Consider the following 12,165-nt stretch of genomic DNA (forward strand, 5'->3'; position numbering starts at 1 on the left):
GTTGTTTATATTTGAATGCATTTTTACATGCACTAGGTTATCTGATTTCATGAAGTAGGAATCAACAGGGGGCAAGTTTCTTTTCTTGCACAAACAGCTCTAAAGAATGGGTTCTATCCTCAAAAGACTGCTATAGTGAAATCAGTGGTTGTTTGGTGTGTGACGAGCATCGCAGAGAGGACGAGGGAACATTTGGCAGCAACCAGATCTTTGTTATCCTCATCATGGTGAATGTTTCATGGATATAGGCGTATATCAAAACTTCCCATGTTTTATACATTTTATTGTTCTAATTTATTTATTTTTGGTTGTGTTGGGTCTTCGTTACTGTGTGTGGGCTTTCTCTAGTTGCAGAGACCAGGGGCTCCTCTCTAGTTGCAGGTTTGTGGGCTCCTCATTGTGGTGGCTTGTCTTGTTGTGGCTCTAGGGCTCGGGGCGAAGGCTAATTAGTTGTGGCTTGAGGGCGTAATGGCTCCATGGCAAGTAGAATCTTCTCAGATCAGGGATCGAACCGATGTCCCCTGTATTGGCAGGCGGATGCTTATCCACTGTACCACCAGGGAGTCTGTACATTTTAAATATGTGCGATTTATTGTATGTTATTTTCCCTCATAAAACTGGAGGGGGATGCTATGTTTGTTTGTTTGTTGGGGGTTTTCGGCTGCACTGCACAGCTTTGGGGCTCTTAGTTCCCCCACCAGGGATCAAACCTGTGCCCTCAGCAGTGAAATCACAGAGTCCTATCCACTGGACCACCAGGCAATGCCCTAAAGTTGTTTTGAAAAAAAGAAAATTAGTTAACTTTCAGATCAGACAATATTTTAATGACAAAGTTTGATTGGAGCCACATCTGCAGATTCCTTGGGTCTTTGTTAACAGTAACAATATACAGTTTTTGTATACCTCCATGTTGAAAAAGGAACTTTGATTTTAAAGTTTGGAGATGTTATCTATCACTTATGTCCCATCCCTTAGATTAATTGGAAACCAAACAGCCAAAAGTAATTGGGTAATATTTGAGGAATTGCAGGTTTATGGAACTTTCAGATGAGCAAGTTAAAGAATTAAATGATTTGACCGAGGCCATCTGAAACAGCAGGTTTGGCATAAGAATTAGAAACTAAATAACCCTGAATTTTGTTTCTCAGCCTAAAAGCCACATTTCTCTTCCTTCCATTCTTTATTGGCAAATTGTAACTTTTTCCCCCAAAGTACTGAAATTATCTGCTTCTCCAAGTCTTTTGAGCCTGTTTTCTTTTTCTCTTTTGTGAATGAGGTGTTCTAAATGCCTTCTGGCACAAACAAGGCTCATTAGGAAACTCTTTGTATGAAATTTGCTCTTTAAGAGAGGAACCCTCTATTGAAAAAAAGTATCAATAGAACTGAAGTCAATAAAGGTATCAGCAGGATGAATGTGTCAGGTCAAATTAAGGCTGAAATTCCACCTGATGTAGTCAAGTAAGCCACACTTCAATAAACCTGTCCTTGAGAAAGTAGCTGCTCTCTAATTGATCAATATTTTTTCTAGTTAAATGAAGACATTTTTAATGTTTCCTGCTGTGTACTACTGAGTACCTACTGAATGCAAAGTATACAGAAGAATGCAAAGAGGTCAGCCTAACTCGCAAGGAGACTGAATAGAATAAATGACAAGTATTTTGGAAAGTAAGGAAAGCATACAAGACCACTTTTTTGTTTGTTTTGAATTGTTACTGAATCTATACCTTTTAGCTTTTTTAAAAGTTTTTATTCTTTATTTGGCTGTGCTGGGTCTTCACTGCTGGATGGGCTTTTCTCTAATTGCGGCCAGTGGGGGCTACCATCTTCTTGTGGGTGCAGGCTTCTCATTGTGGTGGCTTTTCTTGTTGTAGAGCACAGACTCTAGGGCACATGGGCTTCTGTACTTGTGACACCTGGGCTTAGTAGTTGTGGCACATGGGTTTAGTCGCCCTGCAGCCTATGGGATCTTCCCTGACTAGGGATCGAACCTGAGTTTCTTGCATTGGCAGATGGATTCTTTACCAAGCCATCAGGGAAGGCCCTATCTTTTAGCCTTAAATTGATTCATTTACCTCCTTTATTTCACTTATATTCCCAAGACTCTTGGTTAAATAATTTATAATTATGATTTTAAGTGCATTTGAATCTAATTACTAAAAGGGTATGCTTGGTGAATTCTTTCATCATATGAATAATTTATTCGACTCTTTATTATGAGAAATTGTGTGTATATGCATACATATGTGTATATATATAATACACACACATCTCCAAATATATACACATACACACAAATATGATTTTCTTAAATTGGGACAGCCTTTTCCATCATATTTGCAAGCATCATTCAGTAATCTTAGGCAAGCCTATTCGGGCAGAGAAAAAGAAAACAATGGAAAATGAAAACTCCAATGTGATTATTTTTCCATTTGCATCACATCTCACATCTAAACAGACACTAGGGTGTTTCCTTGAGTCTAGCTGTGAACACTGAATATTTTTAGTTTCTCTTTAGAATTTGGAGACTAGATACTATCAGTAGGAAGTTGCTAATGGAAATTGATGCTTTTGCTTCTGGCCAAGCATACCACAGAGATCACGGAGGTAACATCCAACCCTTGCACAGAACATGACTTATAAACAAGAAAGTCACCGCCAAGGGTAGATTAGATATCTGTGTAGAAACAAGCTCTAGCTAGATTGCCAGATACCACTGTGACCAAAAGTTGTTTGTGTCTGCAGAATTCTAAAAGAAAAGATCCACTGCAATTTTTTACGTTCGTTATAATTTTCCATTAAGATTGTAACAATACCACAAAAATGTTTTGGTCGAAAACAAAAATCTGAAATCTTCTGAAAAATATGTCTTGTATTACTGATGGCATTTGAGCCGTGTCTCATCTGACTTGCCTGCCAGTCTTCCACAATCCTTTGAGACTATTTTGAGACTGGATTACTCAATGCTTTAGTTTGAGCTCTCCCATTTTTTTTTTTTTTTTCAATATCCCTTTCTAGCTATGTGACAGAATGGCTATAAAGTTCTCTGTTAACACTGTCTCCAGTTCCTCTCCTGTGGTTTCTCTTGAACCTGTCCACTCCAAACTTCACTATTCCATACAGACAGCTGTGGTCAAGGTCACCAGTGACCACCCTGTGTTCATCGGCCCTTTCTCATCTGATTTGTCAGCATTCGGCAAGCTGGGACTTCCTATCCTTAAGACACGAGCTTCTCCTGGCTTCCTGGACACCTCTCATCTCAGCCATCTTTCATTATCACCAGCTACTCCTCTTAGACCTTCTTTGTTGATTCCTTCTCAATTTCTCACCCTTAAACACTGGCCTCAGCACCCAGACCACTTCTGTTTTCAACTATGCTAGTGCCCTCAGTGGTCTGATGGAGTCTCCTGGTGCCCAGTGTCACCTGTTTGATTGTCTTAGTCAGCTCAGGCTGTCATGGCAAAATACCATAGACTTGGTGGCTTAAACAGTGGAAATGTATTTCTTCACAATTCTGGAGGCTTGGAAGTCCAAGATCAGGGGGCCAGCATGATCAGGTTCTGGTGAGCCTCTCTTCCTGGCTTGCAAATGCCTTTCCCTGGTCCTCTGCATGGAGAAAGGAGGTATCTCTTTTTATAAGGGCACTAATCCCATCATGAGAGCCCCATCCTCACCCCCTTATCCAGACATAATCACCTCCCACAGCCCCCACCTCCAAATACTGTCATGTAGAGAGTTGGGACTTCTACATACAGATTTGGAAGGGGATACAAACACTCCATGCATAACCATGATGATGACCCCTCTGGCCCAGACCTCTCTCCTGAAGTCCCCAGATATATATTCCATATCACCTATTCGATACCTCAGACTTCTCAAGTGGCTCAGTGGTAAAGAATCCACCTACCAATACAAGAGACGTGGGTTCGATCCCTGGGTCAAGAAGATCCCCTGGAGAAGGAAATTGCAACCCACTCCAGTATTGCTGCCTGGAAAATCACATAGACAGAGCAGCCTGGAGGGCTACAGTCCATAGGGTCACAAAGAGTAAGATGGGACTGAGCAACTGAGCATGCACGCACTTGACATCTCACCCTTAACAGGTCTAGAAATGAACTTCTAATTCCCCCAACCAAACCTACTTCTTCAAATATCAGTACATTGCAGCCCTCTCCTGCCAGCTGCTCACTCACAAACCCTGCCATTCTCCTTGACTCTTCTTTTAAAAATCTCATTCTATATCGAGTCTTTTGGGAAATCCTCTTCACTCGGCTGTCAAACTCTATGCAGAAATCTGACCACTTCTTACTACCTCTGATACACTGCCCAGGTCCAAACCACCATAATCTGTCCCCTGGGTTATTGCCTTACGTTCTTGTGGTCTTCTGATGTTAATCTTTGTCCCATGTAGGCAGTTCTTAAAAAAGCAGCCCTGGTAAATAAATCTCACCTTGTCTCACCTCTGCACACAACCCTCTGTTGTTTTCCCAGCTCATGGAGAGTAAACAGTCTACACGGTCTGACCGCTTGCTCCCTTCCTGATCTCATCTCCATCCATTTGCCATCTCTCTCTCCTCCAAATGCTAGTCCTTTGCATGCCCCAGGCATGCTCCTGACCCAAGACTCCTCTCTGTCTGGATTGTTCTTCTCCCAGATTTCTTCACCCCGATATCTGTAAGCCTTGCTCCCACCCTTCTTTCAAATACCTTATCAGCAGGACATCCAACTACTGGGAATAAAATAGCAATCCACCCACTCCCACCCCACTGCTCTCTGCCCCCCACACCCTGTTTTATTTTACTCCCTGTTGTTTGGCACAATCTCCACTCTCTCATCTATGAGCTTATTGTCTGTTGTACATCAGTGGAAACAGATCTCTGAGCTTACCGCTGTATCCCCAGTTTACAAGGCTGGCCAGCACATGCAGGTACTCAATAAATACTTCTAGGAGGAAAGAAATCTGTCTTTCATGGTACTGATTCTGCTGAAGTGAACGCGGTGCCGCTGCTCTCAATCTGAAACAGCCCCAAGTTTCATAAACATTTCTTCCTAAAGCTTTCATTTCAGGTCAAAATAACAATTGAGTCTGCTTTTGCTTTTAGTTGTTTTAACCGGAGTAAGCATGCTGTGTAGGTTGAAGTACTTCTCCTATGGAAAGAGAACATAGTCTGTGTTTTTCCTTTCTAGTATGCTTGTTTTAAAGCATAATGTTTATGTATCAGTTGAATTGCTATTGTAGAAGATAAAGCTGAGAGAATGCACAGATGCTTGGATGCGGTAGCAATTTGGGTCGGGTCTTGTTTCTCCAGGTAACCTCCAGCCCAGGGGAGGGACTCTGCATGTCCAATGTGTGTTGTGATGGGGCAGCCCAAGACAGCTTTGCTTGATAAATTCTTTAGCTATTAAAGCAGGTGAAGTGTTGTGGGCATATTGCCATTCCCAGGGATTACAGTAAGAACATCAGTGATGGGACTTCCTTGGCGGTCCAGTGGTTAGGACTCCTCACTTCCACTGCAGGGGCCACAGGTTTGGTCCCTGGTCAGGGAACTAAGATCCCACATACCATACGACGCAGCTAAAAAAATAGAAAAAGAATATCAACAATTGTCATTTTAATCTTGAGGCATTTAGGGGTGGGGAGGAGGGACTCAACCTCTGAAAGCAGGGAGAAAGGTGATTGGGGATGCGTCTGGAAGCAGGGGTTGCGTTTTGCCCGCAGTGACAGGGAGACCTGGGGATACGGATCTGAGCGGGCCACTTTGTCATCACGTCCCTCCCCACCCACTGCTCCCAGGCTGCTTTTGCCACCCTCAGACATCTGTTCTTGATTGTGCTCGTGTGGTGGAGAACAGAAGCTGCTTTCAAAAGGCAGCACCGAAACTTCAAAGGGGAAAAGGGGAGGAGGAGGAAGCAGCCATGTGTCACATCTCTGAAATGCCCTTCCGAAAGTACCAGGGGACGACAGAAGGTAAAGGTACGATAAAGTCCCGCGGGGTCTTTTGAGGACAGACTGGAAAGCTCAGCTCATCAAGCCCAGCCCTGGAGAGTCACGTCATGGGACCCAGCGCTCAGGACCAGCCCCTCCTTAGAGCCCCTGCGGGCTGGAGGCCAGGTGTCTGGGAGAGAGACCGTGGCCTCATCTCCTAACCCTCTTGCACCTGGAGTTTCACTGGCTGTATCTCTCTCCTTTCCCACTTGCTTGTAAAGCAAAAACCAACGTATGATAAAAGAATACCTCTTACGGGACTTCCCTGGTGATCCAGCGGCCAAGCCTCCATGCTCCCAGTGCAGGCAGCCTGGGTGATCCCTGGTCAGGGTACTAGACATATTCCACAGCCAAAAGCTGCAACTAAGACCTGGCATGAAAGAAAGAAGGGAAGGAGGAAGAAAAAGAGTAAGAAAAAAAATAGCTCTTACAGAGATTTACAAAACTTTGTAAAGCCCCTTCCAGCCAGGACAAGTGCTGTTTTTCAATGGCACTTTCATTTTTCAACCCAGGTTGCCACACTTGACCGCCAGATCCATCTTCACCCCGTTCTCTCTTCTCTCTGACTCACACACCCTCACACTCACGACTACAATCCTGAGCACCCATCTGGAGCTTAGAGAAATGGGGACACTTTCCACAGCGCTGTCTCTTGAGACCCCCTTTATTCCTCCAGGCAGGACTGAGAAGGACATGCCAGATCTCCCCATAAGGGCAGGGTATGGAGAGGGCCAAAGACAGGAGACCCCGAAGAGGCTTCCAGAAGGGTCACACCCTCTGGCATGGGCCTGAGGACACAGGAGGAGCAGCCGAGTCGACACAGGGAGTGGAAGCGGGTGGGCGGCCAGGGACAGCAACGGGGAGGGCCTCACCCACCTCGTGCTCCATCACTTGCCCACTCCAGGCTGGAGTCCAGCTGGATTTGTCTGGGAGAGTCCACAGGGCAGTTATGGTGGAGGGACATGTACAACAGCCTGGGAAAGCCTGTTAAAAATCTCAGAAGAATCCGATAGTGAACAAATAGCAGAATAATTAGCACATAATAGTCATGGTAAAAATGTGAAGCCAAAATTGTCACCGAAGCAGTCCACCCATGTATACACCGTGGAGACACGAAAAACAGCTCAGCGTGACTCAGCTTTCCTGCCAACATTCAACCAAAAATAAAATAAGTAAATCTCTGGAGAAGTAGAGGACCCTCGGGTACCCACATGTGTGAGGACCACTCAAAAAATAGACATAAAGTCAGCTGTCAGTAAAGGATGCTATTCCTAGCCGATGTTCGGGAAACATCCCTCATACTTCTGTGTCACACAGGAGCCTGCCTGGGGCAAGAACATAGAGGCTCCTACCCCATGTGTCTAAATATTTTTAAAGCTAGAAATCAAGCTGACCCCCATTAGGTGGAATATGTTCTAGCCTCATGCTTTGACCAGTATACCTTCGTAACAGCCTCTCAAGGCAGATTTGATTTTAGTATTTTTGAAATTCTCAGAGTTCTCTGCTTGACCATGAGGTGGAGGAGGTCTGCCTCACCCTCAACCTGCAGCAGCCCAGCTTCCTCCTGATTCTCCCTCCATCTCTCTCTCTTTTTTTTTTTTTTTTGGCCGCACCATGGGCATGCGGGATCTTGTTTTCCTGACCAGGGATCAAACCTGTACTTGCTGCATTGAAAGCACAGAGTCTCAACCCCTGGGCCACCAAGGAGGTCCCTCTCCCACCAGCTGCTTTCACGTTTCGCTTGTAAGTGATGCTCACCTGCAGACACAGGCTCCCTGCACACTCCCTGCAGACGGCAGAGCCTTGGTCCCCACCCTCAGCACTTGGGGGTGCATACGTCAATGTTGGGGGTGGGGAGCGGCTCCAGAATGTAGCCCCCCTTGGACAGGCCTCTTTGTCATCTCCTCCTCCAGCCCCTTACTCCGTCAGGACTTTACACACAGAAGCCCTGCCCTTCCATCAGATATGTATAACTGAACCACTTTGCTGCTGTACTGCAGAAATTAACACAGCGTTATAAATCAACTATACTTCAATTTTAAAAAAATCACATCACAGGCATTGAGAGAGGCTGATGATTCCTCTGGGAGCTGGCATAGGTTAGTTCCTTTATGTTTTTCACGTGATGGAGCAAGTCTTTTTTAAAAGCTTTGAAAAGAAGGCCGGTGAGATGTGAATTCCCCGAACCGCCCACACCCTCTTTCTCACCACTCGGCACAAAACACTCTGAGCCTCCCCCTCAAGCACCCAGAAAGAAGCTGAGAAAAAGCAGCCCCGAGGAGGACCAGCGCTCAGCACGTGCCACACCCTCCCTGTCCATCACATTTCCAGCTGCTCTGCCTTCTCCACAGACCTGGGGGCAGAAAAGCCAGGAGTGTTCCCAAATATTCGTCAGTGGCTGCCCACGCTCAGAACATCACCCTCCGACTGACCGAAGCACTCCCCGATTTCAGGTCCTATTACATGTGTGGGTGCACCCCCAGGCCTGAGGGTGGCAAAGGCCAGCTGTTTGCAAAAGGATGGGTTTTTATCCCCCACGTATTTCCATGAGGTGCTGGAAAAGTGGATGAGTCCCATGAGGAGTCAAGAGACAGACAGAGACTAGAATTACCGGGGACAGGGACCCTGGCGGAAGGCTGGGCCTCAGAAGGAAACTAAGATGTAGAGTCCAGAAACGAGAGTGAGGAAGGGAAAGATGTAGGAAGAGCCGGCACCAAAGGCTCTCTGGAGTCCAAGCATTTCCACTTCATGCTTTTAAAACATGAAGTTGATCAGCGGCTAGTGGGAACTCTCTATAAAGTCCCGGAAGCTCAGCTGCGTGCTCTGTGATGACCTAGAAGGGTGGGATGGGGGTGGTGGTGGGAGGGAGGCCCAAGAGGGAGGGGATATATGCATACATATAGCTGATTGACTTTGTTGTACAGCAGAAACTAACACAACATTGTAAAGCAATTATAGTCCAGTTTTTAAAAACAACATGAATTTGAAAATGTAGGAAGTCTGTCTAATGAAATGGAGTCACAGCTATGGGTCTACTGGCATTTGTTTACAACCTTAGTCATCAAAGGATGATATTAGTGTTTTGTCACTCACGTGACTTTGGCTGTAAAAGTGTAAAGAAGCAGCACTGTTCCCATTTACCCTGAAAGTTTCCTCTGGGAATTGTTGATGATCCTGATGTTTGCTGGCCAGAGGGGAAAAAAAGTATGGCCCATCACATCTCCCAAAGTCTTTTCCTCGCAACTCGGGGACCAGACAGGTGGTATCTTTTCAAGTAGGCTAATTTTCGCATAACAGTAGAAAATAAATTATGAATAATAAAATTCATAAATCTCCATGTAACTTCTATAAAAACTATCATTTCATACTGAAAAGTTTTCTAAAGATATATTCATTCATCCAAAATAATTACTGGTTATTATTATGTAAAACACTAGTAATTTAACATAGAAGAAAATAGATTTCCAATTAACTCAGATGGTTTCTCACTAATGTCCATAATCTCTGGGCTTATATCTGCTAATCAGTATGATTGAGAACCATGCACAATGTTTAAATCTCCTAGTGGAGATGAGTATATACATTTGATTTGTAGCGAAGTCTTTCTAATACTTTGTAAACTTTCTTTGGAAATTCTATGGAAGTTGCACTTTTCATATCCCTAAAAGGCCAGTTAATTTTTTTCTGGGACCCTGATTATTGTACTTTTATACATCTGTTCTTTAAGAAAATCTTCTTCCTTTTGTGGCCTTTACTCTTTGGTTCTATATCATAGAACTTTTTAATCAAAAGCCAAGGAAAACTTCCATATTTCCATAACTGCATCCAGGTTTAAGCTCTTAGGTCAGATCTGGGTGCTTTGTGGAAGAAGCCCTATTTAGATAGTGTTAGATCTTGATTTTACCATGTAACAAACTGATTTCGTCTTGAATTTTGGGGATGGAAAAAGTACAGAAAATACAATAATATAACAGACATTAACAAAATTAAACATATACATCTGTTCTCTTGAACTCTTTAAAGTTCTCTTTAATTCCTAAGTTAGTGTATTTTTTAAAAATTATGAATGGGTTTTAGATTTTTCTTAACATTTTTCTGACATTGTTAAGATTATTGTAGAGTTTCCCTTTGCTTATTTATTATTGCAGAACGTATTAGTACTAGATTTTCTAGTGTTAAACTATTTTTACATTCCTGAGATGAACTCTTTTTGGTCATGATGTATTTTTTTCATACATTGCTAGATTTGCATTGCTAACGTTTAATTAAGAGATTACATTTAAATTTGAAGTCTTCCCTTTTATGACTTTCGTAATATCCAGGTGAATACTAGCCTTATAAAATGAGTTGGTCTGGCAAGGTTTAATTGAACCAGCAGTTCACCCTAAGTGTAAGAAAGAATCCAATTTCAATTGTAGTATACCCACAGTTATAATGTTTCTCACTGCATTTTCTTGTAATAAGTCTTGCCTTAATTGTTGAGTAACCTTTAAGATTAAATTATTGATTTGGTTGCTGTCGCTGCAAGTTCTGTAGTGACTGCGCACTGAACTTCCTAGTCAAGTTTCTAACTATCAATGGAAGAAGGCAGTAAGATCCGTTGGGAATCATTAGGATCGTGGCACCAGAAATCAGCGTCTTAGACAGTCACATCTTGAACTCTGCTTGAATTCCAAAAGTTATCAACACATATTAGTGTTTTTTAGAGAAATGCTTTGGGATGCTCACTTCAATGGTATTATCATTTTCTCTTGAGTCCCAACTGTGCCAATATGTCTGGAACAAAACCAAGTTAACAGGTTAAGTGCCAATGATGCCATTACTAAGACTTGGTGTCAAGAACGAGTGCCTCCCAGGAGAATATCTGCTGTCACTCAGGTTGTTGGATGGGCAAGACTCTATCATATTTAACTTTAGATAAATAAATATATGTGTGTGTATATATAGATAGATAGATAGATAGATGGCTAGATAGATACTTGGCTGCCCCGGGATCTTTGATTTGAGGTGTGCAGCTTCTCTCTAGTCGTGGTGTGTAGGCTCAGTAGTTGCCGCACGTGGGCTTCGTTTCTGGATCTTGGTTCCCAGAACAGGGAACAAACCCAGGTCCCCTGCCCTGGAAGGCAGATTCTTAACCACTGGACTGCTGGGGAATTCCCTACAATATTTAACTTTTATACATGGGTTGCTCCACAATTATGACTCTATAAGTGAAAGTCACTCAGTCATGTCTGACTCTTTGTGACCTCATGGACTATACAGTTCATGGAATTCTCCAGGCCAGAATACTAGAGTGGATAGCCTTTCCCTTTTCCAAGGGATCTTCCCAACCCAGGGATTGAACCCAGGTCTCATGCATTGCAGGAAGATTCTTTACCAGCTGAGCCACAAGGGAAGCCCCATGACTCTGTAAAGCACAATCTAAATTAGAATTTCTCTTAAAATTGCTGTAGCAATTTTTCAATCCCTCATTAAAACTCTCCAGAGGGTCTCCCATAGTTGCCTAGTGTAGAAGATAAATCTGTTAAAAGACTTAAACGGAGTCTTGCCTTGGCTTTAAACATCACATGTCTGAAAGACATAAGAAAATATCTGATTAATGTCATCCACCTAAGATACTGCAGCAAAGATTTGGTCTTTACCTAAATCAAAGTAAAATCTAAGAGTAAAGTTATTCCAGAAAAAAGGAGCATCCAGACTTTCCGTGGAGAAATAAATCTTCTGTTATTATTCTCTTCTTTGCAAGACAAGGCTCGCCATCTTGCTTTGTCCCCTACTTGAAAAGCTATTCCCTAGGAAGAGGCATGGCCACAAGAGTCCTCTCAGAATGTGAAACATTTCCGACATCAAGGGGCATGCTAGCGTTTTTCAAGGAATACATGTGGCCTGGTCTTCAAATTGCTACTGTGTCTGAAACAAAATGTCAGCTGGTGTCAGATCTGAATTGTTAAGATCTAAATAACAGGGTCATTTTATGGAACCACTATGTGGGTTAGAACACAGGATGTGACCCATGGTTTACCATTGTACCTCCCAGTCCTGGCGTGGTGCCAGGCACAATATAGGGGCTGGTCTCTTGAATGAATGAAGCCATTTCTGCAGGTCCTTCCAAGCTACATTTCGGTGCATTACACTTCTTTATTGTTCTTTTTATTTCCACTTTTTTTTCCTTGATAACTGAT

At 43.3% G+C, this 12,165-nt stretch overlaps 1 protein-coding gene and 1 long non-coding RNA gene across 2 annotated transcripts in view; one reads left to right on the forward strand and one right to left on the reverse strand.

Moving 5' to 3' along the window:
• The window catches only part of KIAA1217 (KIAA1217 ortholog), a 357,946-nt gene that overhangs the window by 211,353 nt on the left and 134,428 nt on the right, over window positions 1-12,165 (forward strand).
• On the reverse strand, window positions 1,726-11,128 carry LOC145532206 (uncharacterized). Its single transcript, XR_014073086.1, has 5 exons — window positions 10,963-11,128; window positions 6,860-7,126; window positions 6,233-6,353; window positions 4,885-5,572; window positions 1,726-3,603 (listed from the first exon to the last, which is right to left on the reverse strand). It is a non-coding gene; the product is annotated as an uncharacterized LOC145532206 (long non-coding RNA).

This window comes from Giraffa tippelskirchi, chromosome 13 (genome assembly GCF_054371585.1).
Source record: "Giraffa tippelskirchi isolate mGirTip1 chromosome 13, T2T-mGirTip1v1.2.pri, whole genome shotgun sequence".
Classification (NCBI taxonomy): domain Eukaryota; kingdom Metazoa; phylum Chordata; class Mammalia; order Artiodactyla; family Giraffidae; genus Giraffa; species Giraffa tippelskirchi.